This window comes from Bos taurus, chromosome 16, assembly GCF_002263795.3.
Source record: "Bos taurus isolate L1 Dominette 01449 registration number 42190680 breed Hereford chromosome 16, ARS-UCD2.0, whole genome shotgun sequence".
Classification (NCBI taxonomy): domain Eukaryota; kingdom Metazoa; phylum Chordata; class Mammalia; order Artiodactyla; family Bovidae; genus Bos; species Bos taurus.
In genome coordinates, this window is record NC_037343.1 from 12,881,064 (window position 1) to 12,891,863 (window position 10,800).

A 10,800-nucleotide genomic window follows, 5' to 3' on the forward strand; every position below is an offset into this window, starting at 1 on the left:
CTCACTTTTATAACTAGTTTGTGTATTCAATTTCCTCTTTTTAACATACCCAGAATGGTTTCTGTTTGCCTTCTTGGACTCTGGCAGCTCTCTTGAAAGGATAAAATATCTTTATTTCTCATCCTAGTCAGAGCTTCTTCCTTTCCTTTTATTCCTCCTTCTAGATTCTTCTGTCTTCTCTTTTAGCTCTTGACTCTTCAACTGGCTTTGACTTTTTTTTGCATGTAAAATAGATGATGATTACAACCACCTAATATAGAAATATGGAAAATGATGCCAACTGAATTTCTTATTAAACATCTTATGTATACATTATTGAATGAGTAAGTGAAATAGTCTTTAAAAAATAGTTTATCAAAACTCATTCGCATGTGTGTTTGTGTGTGTGTGTGTGTATTGTATGCATATATGTGATTAAGAGAGATGAGAGGGCAGGACACCGAGGTCACATTCCAGTCCCAGTCGTGGATTCTGCTTTAGAGCTGTGTGCCCATCAAGTCTTTATGCCTCTGCCACCTCCTTTCTGTGATGAGCAAATTATCCAGATCTTGGAAGAAAGGCAAGGGAAGATGAAAGGTTTTTTCAGTGTCACACTAGAACCTGTGTAACAGGCATATTCGAGGATTATTTGATTGTCTAAGGCAGGGATTTAGTGAATTACAGCCCACAAGTAAGGTCCAGACTGAGACCTGTTTGTTCAGCCCACAAGTAAGGTCCAGACCAAGGCCTGTTTTTTCTGCCCCTGAACTAAGTGTGGATTTTTTACATTTATGTAAAGTAAAAAAAAAAAAGAAAAGGAAAGGAAACCAATATGAGACAGATTTTATATGGCATGCAAATACTAAAATATTTATTATAGGCCTAAAAAGGTATTTATATCTCTATGTATATAGATATTTATATCTTTCTGTATATGTAAATATCAGGCACTTTACAGAAAACGTATGCCAGTCCCTGCTCTGGGAGAATGAGCTATTTTTGATTTACTACTTACTATTAATCAGAATTTAGACTCAATATGGGTTTATGATAACATGGATAAGTTGCCAATGAATTTTGTCCATTGGAGAAGCAATGGATTTGTGTCTGGTAGAAGAGAATATGGCTATAGGGTATTAGTTAGTTTCACATATAGCTTTGTAATTACCTTTTAGCATCTTCAATTGATTGTGAGTAGTTTAAGATCTCTCATTTGAAAAGACTTAACCATCCTCCATGTTCTCTTATTAAGAAGTCAAATGATCTTGTCAGTATGTATTTATTTTATATTTGCATTTAAATGCTATGTTCAACTCTTAGAAAGTTATGCTTTGATGATAAATGGGCCACCTCCATCTTTCCTATTTGGCTCTCAGTTCTTTCAGAATTTTAATACAACTTCAGTCAGTCTGTCAGTTTAGTGTCTCAGTCATGTTGACTCTTTGTGACCCCATGGATTGCAGCATGCCAGGCTTCCCTATGTATCATTAACTCCCAGAGTTTGCTCAAATTCATGTCATCAAGTCACTGATGTCATCTAATCATCTCATCCTCTATTGTCCCCTTCTCCTCCTACCTTCAATCTTTCCTAGCATCAGGGTCTTTTCTAACGAGTCCATTCTTTGCATTGGTGGCCAAAGTACGAGAGTCTCAGCTTTAACATCAGTCCTTCCAATGAATATTCAGGACTGACTTTCTTTAGGATTGACTGGTTTGATCTTCTTTAAGTCCAAGGGACTGTCCAGAGTCTTCTCCAACACCACAGTTCAAAAGCATCAATTCTTTGGTGCTCAGCTTTCTTTATGGTCCAACTCTCGCATCCATACATGACTACTGGAAAAACCATAGCTTTGACCAGACAGACCTTTGCTGGTAAAGTAATATCTCTGCTTTTTAATATGCTGTCTAGGTTGGTCATAGCTTTTCTTCCAAGGAGCAAGCGTCTTTTAATTTCATGGCTGCACTCACCATCTGCCCTGATTTTGGAGCCCAGGAAAATACAGTCTGTAACTGTTCTGTTTCCCCATCTATTTGCCATGAAATGATGGGACCAAATGCCATGGTCTCTGCTTTTTGAATGATGATTTTTAAGCCAGCTTTTTCACTCTCCTCTTTCACTTTCATCAAGAGGCTCCTTAGTTCCTCTTGGCTTTCTGCCATAAGGGTGGTGTCATCTGCATATCTGAGGTTATTGATATTTCTCCCAGCAATCTTGATTCCAGCTTGTGCTTCATCCAGCCCAACATTCCGTATGATGTACGGTGCATTTAAATTGAATAGCAGGGTGACACAGCCTTGACATACTTCTTTCCCAATTTAGAACCAGAAGGTTTTTCCATGTCTGGTTCTAACTGTTGCTTCTTGACCTACATACAGATTTCTCAGGAGGCAGATAAGATGATCTGGTATTTTCATCTCTTTAAGAATTTCTCCCAGTTTGTTGTGATCCACACAAAGTATTTGACATAATACAACTTGATGTTGGACAACTACGTGTGGATTTTCTCTATCTTAAAACTCAGTCTGGGTGTTCTTTTAACAAAAATCCTATCAAAGGCCTCTCTGAATTGTTCCACTTTCTCTACTTTTTTTAATGCACCATCTGATTTCCACAGTATTGAATCATAGTTGCTAGTGCTCATCTCCTTGCTCAGATATGTTTGACTCTTTGGGATTCTCCAGGCAAGAATACTGGAGTGAGTAGCCATTCTCTTCTCCAGGGTATCAACCCCAGTTCTCCCCCAGTGCAGGCAGATTCTTTACTATCTGAGCCACTAGGGTAGCTCTTATCAAGAGACAGTGATTTTTTTTTTAATGTAAGTTTTACTTATTATTGTTAATGCATTATTTGATTAAATAATACAGAAACAAAGTTGGTGCAGGAAGACAGAGTTGACTTAATCGAGACCACACTGAAAGTTCGTGACATTGTACAGGAGGCAGTGATCAGGACCATCCCCAAGAAAAACAAATGTAAAAAGGCAAAATGTTTGTCTGAGGAGGCCTTATAAAGAGCTGAGAAAAAAAGAGAAGTGAAAGGCAAAGGAGAAAAGGAAAGATATACTCATCTGAATGCAGAGTTCCAAAGAATAGCAAGGAGAGATAAGAAAGCCTTCCTAAGTGATCAATGCAAAGAAATAGAGGAAAGCAATAGAATGAGAAAGACTAGAGATCTCTTCAAGAAAACTAGAGATACCAAGGGAACATTTCATGCAAAGATGGGCTTGATAAAGGACAGAAATGGTATGGACCTAACAGAAACAGAAGATATTAATAAGAGGTGGCAAGAATACACAGAAGAACTGTACAAAAAAGATCTTCATGACCCCAAAAACCATGATGGTGTGGTCACTCACCTAGAGCCAGACATCCTGGAATGCGAAATCAAGTGGGCCTTAGGAAGTATCACTAAAAACAAAGCTAGTGGAGGTGATGGAATTCCAGTTGAGCTATTTCAAATCCTAAAAGATGATGCTGAGAAAGTGCTGCACTTAATGTACCAGCAAATTTGGAAAACTCAGCAGTGACCACAGGACTGGAAACGGTCAGTTTTAATTCCAGTCACAAAGAAAGGCAACGCCAAAGAATGTTCAAACTACTCACAATTGCACTCATTTCATATGCTAGCAAAGTAATGCTCAAAATTCTCCAAGCGAGGCTTCAACATTTCATTTACCAAGAAATTCCAGATGTTCAAGCTGAATTTAGAAAAGGCAGAGGAACCAGAGATGAAATTGCCAACATCTGCTGGATCATAAAAAAAAGCAAGAAAATTCCAGAAAAAAATCTACTTCTGCTTTTTTGACTATGCCAAAGCCTTTGTGGATCACAACAATCTGTGGAAAGTTCTTAAAGAGACTGGAATACCAGACCACCTTACCTGCCTCCAGAGAAATCTGTATGCAGATCAAGAAGCAACAGTTAGAACCAGACATGGAACAACAAGACTGGTTCCAAATTGAGAAAGGAGTACATCAAGGCTGTATATTGTCACCCTGTTTATTTAACTTATATGTAGAGTACATCATGTTAAATGCCAGGATAAATATAGCACAAGCTGGAATCAAGATTGCTGGGAGAAATATCAATAAACTTGGATATGCAGATGATACCACTTATGGCAGAAAGCAAAGAGGAACTAAAGAGCCTCTGGATGAAAGTGAAAGAGGAGAGTGAAAAAGTCCTAAAACTCAACATTCAAAAAACTAAGATCATGGCATCTGGTCCCATCACTGATGGGAAAATAGATGGGGAAACAATGGAAACAGTGACAGGCATTAGTTTCTGTCTGTCAGCAGATGGTGAGTGCAGCCATGAAATTAAAAGACGCTTGCTCCTTGGAAGAAAAACTATGACCAACTTAGACAGCATATTAAAAAGCTGAGACGTTACTTTGCCAACAAAGGCCTGTGTGGCAAACTATGGTTTTCCCAGTAGTCATGTTTGGATGCGAGAGTTGAATCATAAACAAGGCTGAGCCCTGAAGAATTGATACTTTTGAACTGTGGTGTTGGAGAAGACTTTTGAGAGTCCTTGGACTGCAAGGAGATCAAACCAGTCAATGCTTAAGGAAATCGGTCCTAATATTCATTGGAAAGACTGATGCTCAAGCTGAAGCTCCAATCCTTTTTCCACCTGATGCAAAAAACTGTCTCATTGGAAAATACCCTGATGTTGGGAAAGATTGAAGGCAGGAGGAGAAGTGGATGACTGAGGAGGAGATGGTTGGATGGCATCACTGACTCGATGGACCTGAATTTGAGTAAGCTCTGTGAGTTGGTGATGGACAAGGAAGACTGGCATGCTGAACTCCATGAGGTCGCAATGAGTGACTCAACTGATGTTGACACTGAAAACTTTGAGAAGACTCAACAAAAATGAATTGCTAATTAATTGCTGTGCAGTTAAGTCTGGTTGAAACAGTAGCCAGAGGCTGGCATGCTTGGCTGTCCCAGGCCTCTGCTTAGAATTGCCCGGTTCTGAAAGCACTGTGCTGCTTGTCAATCACCTCTGTTAAATGTGGACAACTTTATGCTTTCTGGCTCATAATGACTAGAAAGCTTTTTACCTTTTGCACAGTGACATTTTCTTCTGAGGTGTAAGTTTGGGCTAACAGGAGGGCTAATTGGGGTTATATAGCTCAGGCACCAGGAAACTATTCTCTCTTAACCCACAGCCCACAGGTGCAGAGTCACCACGGAGGCACTGGTAAGGGGGGCAGCACAGGGAAGCTGGTGTGCCTGTTGCTTTAAATAGCTGGCCTCGTCTGTACCCAAGGTCAGAAAATGTAGGGAATCACTGTGAATATTCTGAGTGATGACTGCACTAGATTGGGCTCCCAAACTTGGAAAGTTAAAAATCAGGAAGAATTCCTATACTTGGACTATTTCTTGAGGTTCTCATTCACTTTCAAGAAACTAGAACTGTAATTTGGAGACCTTTTATGGTGGGTATGAATTCAAAAGACAGAGGTGATAAGCTGAAGTTAAAAATCATAGATTCATACTCAGAGAAAAATGTTTTAATATTACTTATTTACTTGTTTATTTTTATGTCTCCCCACTTTAACTGGTTCTGATCTTGTTGAACAAGATGACTTGCAGTCAAATAAGGAGCTTAAAAAGCATAAAGGTATCTGAGCAGGTATTTTGATAATCTCTGAGATTTTAAACAAAAAAAAAAGATCTGAGTTTATGAAAATTACATAGCTTCTGCCTTCATGAGAGATTTTGGACTATTATCAACTCTCATGGAATATTTAACAAGATATCAATATGTTGTTATATGACAAACCTAAAACCATCATGTGCCCTCCAGGTATCAGTGTCTTGCTCACAAAAGCTGGATATACTAGTGGATTTTTTCTAATATGAATATGGATATAAATAATAATACATGACTCATACCCTAATAAAGGCACAGATTAGATTCATCTAGTGAGTCTGGATTCAGGTTAAAAGGATAGAGTGGCATCAAGCGTCACAAAAGGCCTCTTGGAGCGGAGTCAAAAGACCAGGGCATTTTAACCAGGTTGTCCAGGGGGTGATATTTCTGACAGAGGGAGCAATGGATATAAATACTTGAACATGGTGTAATCGATTGTAATGATTTAGTATTACCAGAATGTAGGCTAGTATAGAGAAGAGGGGTACGTAGTACAAGAGAGATTAGGCTCAAAAATCAGGAACGATGAAGATTGAAGACATTTACCTGCCAGACCAAGAAGTTTGGAGATTATCCTATGTGTGAATGTCATTAAACGTTTAGGCAAGAGGGTGACTTGATAGGATTTTTCATTCAGAAGACTCTCTGCAGAACACAAAAGTGAGTCCCAGTGAAGTAAGACTGGCAAAGTGGGTGCCAGTTAGGTGGCTGTTGGAAAGGCAGAAAAAATGATGTGGCTCTAATTTATAGCAATGACAGTGCTGATGAAAATAAATTAAATAGGCAGCACTTGTCAATTAATTGGATCTGAGATCAAAAGAAAAATGTCAAAATGACTCCTTAATTTTAGACTCATAAATATACTGTTATGGTCTTTCAGCATTGACTCAAGAAATGTTCATTTATGTTTCAGGGCAAATGATTCCATTTTAGTTACAGAATGAGAAAGTAAATATATTTTGCTTACAGTTAGGCTCTTTTTTCAGTTATTAATTTAATATAATTATATTAATATTTACTTGCATTTTATCTTTTTTCTGAGGCTTTACTCCTATTTGAAATGGAGGTATTATGAAATACAGTTTATTTGAGCTTAAAAATAACCAATTGAAATAAATAATGAATTCTTTCAAAAGGTAGAAACAGAGTTTCATAATTGGGTATATGTATGTGTTTGTAGATACATACAGCCTTAGAGTTTTCAATGAAGTTCTAAATTTACTTCAAGCCATTATGCAATGATACTTTTTACTCTTCATTGACTTCTACCACTTAATATAAAAACTACATTTGGGAGAATGGCTTTTATCTGGCTTAAAACATATTGAGTTTTCAATCAATCTTTAACCTTCTATTGTTGGGGCCTATTTACTCTTTATAAAAGACCACTTCTAGCAAAAAATAAAATCCTATAAAAGAATTTATAGAATTGTTTGACAATAAACATGCTTTTAAAGCAAATTTTTAATAGTTCAATCATAAACTCAACATTTAAATCTCCCTCAATGTGCTCTTGGTTTTTAATAATGGATTTTGGTATGATCCCCAAAAAGATTCATGTTCAGGTATTAAACAAATACAGCTTTGAAATATGAATTTTAAAATATATTTTTCCCTAGTACATAATAGGAATTTCCTCTGTCTTTTCTGTTTATAAGCAGTAATGAAAACCAGTTTTGTGGTTTTGATTCCTGATTATGTCTTTGTGGTAAACACAATGTATTTGGAAAGTAGAACAAAAATAATAATTCAGAGGCATCACTCAAAAATATTAACTTTTTAAAACCTAATCTTATATTTTAAAATAAGATAGTTTAATTAAAATAGATGAAACAATTATAAGAATATTTAATATAACCTACATTATGAAACACTTAATTTTTTATCAGTTTTTAAAAAGCACCAGATATTTATAATATTTTATATCCAAGCCAACTGTTGAGGAGGACATGGCAACCCTCTCCAGTATTCTCACCTGGAGAATCCCCATGGACAGAGGGGGCTGCAGCCCATGGGGTCGCAGAGTTGGACATGACTGAGCAGCTAAGCACCGCACAGCACATCATCATTTATAAAATTAATTTACAACTTATTTTCCCTAATGCACAAAATGAGTAAAAGTATAAGAATAAGGAAACTATACCATATTTGTTAAAAATTTACTACTTCAAAATTCTTATTGTAAAAATATAAGTTGATGAAATGTTTTATGTGAGATATCCAGGAATAACTGAACAATCATCACCTCAGGGAAAAATGTAAACTTAAGAAGACAGGTTTCTTTTTCCAGAAATCTTCATTGCTGACTTCAATCTGGATATAACACAAGGCATAAATATTCAATGGCTAAACAATAACCCAATTAAACTTTTTTGTTCTCTTCTAGACATCCAGTATTATTTTTGTATCTTAAATAAGGAGAGAAAAATTATGTTTCTTAGAGAAATGAGGTTATTGTTAGAAATGTTATTTTCCCACCTTCTGTTTGTTATACTTGGAAACACACTAATATCTATCCATGTATTATTATAATTAATTATGCATATATATTTTACATTCAAATGTACACTATAAATAGTAATTTTAATAAAACATATAAAATTCCTCTGAAGTGGCATAGCTAAAGTAAGTAGTTTTTCTTTAAAATTCATTCTCCATGCTTCCCAATTAAAATGCAAAGACAAATCTGACAAAAAACGAAGAGGAACACAGAGCGAGTGCCCTTTATTCATATAATAATTGATTACTGCTGTGACAACATCCCACCTTTTCCACACAGTTGTGAAAAGAGTTCATTTTAAATTAATTGGCATCACCATGAAATAAATTATAAAACTGTGTAGTTGGGAAGAAAACCAGGCCCACATAAGATATAATTGGGTGAAACTGATACAAGGATTGTGTGGGCGAATGTTAGAAATGGAGTTTTTGCATAAGAAATAAATGTATGAAGCCTATGATACTGAGACCAGCCTGTTTTTGTTTTTAAGGGGAATTTCCTCTCTTTAAAAAAATGAATGTCTTTGGACCGTACAGTCCACGGGGTCACAAAGAGTTGGACACGACTGAGCGACTTTCACTTAGTTATCTAACAATGATTATTATTGATTACTTATTTTAGGACGTGGCTTGTATAATTCAGAAGATTAGCTAATCAGCTTCCATTTAAATGAAAGGGGAGGTCCGTTTAATTTAAACTTCAAGTCCTAGATAATAGATTTGAACGTTCCTTGAAATATTGGAAAATAAATCTAGACTATTCTCCAAAATTGGAGAAGGCAATGGCACCCCACTCCAGTACTCTTGCCTGGAAAATCCCATGGATGGAGGAGCCTGGTAGGCTGCAGTCCATGGGGTCGCGATGAGTTGGACACGACTGAGGGACTTTGTTTTCACTTTTCACTTTCATGCATTGGAGAAGGAAATGGCAACCCACTCCAGTGTTCTTGCCTGGAGAATCCCAGGGATGATGGAGCCTGGTGAGCTGCCGTCTATGGGGTCGCACAGAGTCGGACACGACTGAAGCGACTTAGCAGCAGCAGCAGCATTCTCCAAAGTTATGGGCCAGGATGCTACTGTTTGTTTAAAAGCCAAGATGATATTAAACTCATTAGAAAAGATATTGGAAAGGAAACAGAAAAAAAAACATTTTTCTCTGCTTTTATTATATCAACATATATGCTTATTGGGAATATTATGGATACATACATAATAACTACACCACACAAAATTTGAAACACTATATAAAAAAGTAAAACAATGAAGGTGAATAGAATGAGTTCTATATAAACACAGAATGAAAAAAATGTTTGGGGAAAGAAATTTGACACTAGCTCATGTTTGTAATGCCCCAAAGATTTTAGTTGTTTATAATATAGGATTAGTATTAAAAAAGTTGATTATATTTTGAGGTTGGAATAGATACTTCCTAAGCAAGTATCTGCATAAACTTATAGTCTTCCCAGGTGGCGCAGTGGCAAAGAATCTGCCTGCCAATGCAGGAAACTCAAGAGGTGTGGGTTTGATCTCTATGTTGGGAAGAGCCCCTAGTGAAGGGAATGGCTACTCACTCCAGTGTTCTTGCCTGGAGAATTCATGGACTCAGGAGCTGGTGGGCCACAGTCCATGGGTGAGACAGTGTCGAACATAACTGAGCAACTTTAACACACATAGTAAAAACTATCAGAAAATGGAAAACACTAGGCTTGGGAAAACTCTTCTTATAATTTGAAGATTATATCTATGTCACTATTTTATTACTGCTTTACTGCTTAGCTTAGTTTTTAATATAAGTAATTCATTTCTTAAAGCTGATGTAAATATTTTTAGAAAATGGCATTAAACAATTGTTGAATATTTAAGAATGTTACTGGGAATGTTAATGATGTTATTCATTTTTGGGGGAAATTAACCTTTTATTTAAAAATCCCATCCATAAAATCACTCATCAGTGATAACTGATGAATAAAGTAGCATATGGAGTAAAAGAGACCTACAGAGAACAACGTATCAAAGATAAAGATCTGATATTTTACCAAAATTCATCATTACCAAGTGTTCCAAATACTGATTTTATTCCCCAAACTGGCAGTTTTATTTTCTAAGTCAGAAAACCTATAATTATAGTTGAGGAGATAAGGGGAAAGGATTGCTATTGAGGGCCTTTGCCTGGAATCTGCGAAAGGTGATTCAACATCCAGTTTTTTAACAGATCTCATTGACACTTACTGTATTTTTAGCCACTACCCACCATCTGCTTCTGGGTGGTGAAAGTCTGACTTGTGACTGCCTGTGCATTCTTAGAGAAAACCTGAGGCAGTCACTGAACAGGAAGTCTTGCTCTAAGGTAACCAGAAGGAATTTGCAAACTGACTGTAAAAGGACAATTTGCATGTTCAACGAAAGGAAAGGGCGCCTAAGTATTTGAGGTTGAGTAGGATAGTAGATTTCTGGCCTTGGTAAGGTCCTAATGGGAAGGACGTTGCTCTGCTCTTGTGGAAAAAGGTGCTGGTGTGGCCCGTGTGGAAAGCACTGCTCCTACCAGCTCTGCCTCTTACCAGCATGTGACCTAGGAAATAACCAAGATCATGGTTTTTTATGTCTAAAAGGACCGATGTGATTTTAATTTCTATTTTGAAGTTTTCTTTTTCTGTCTCT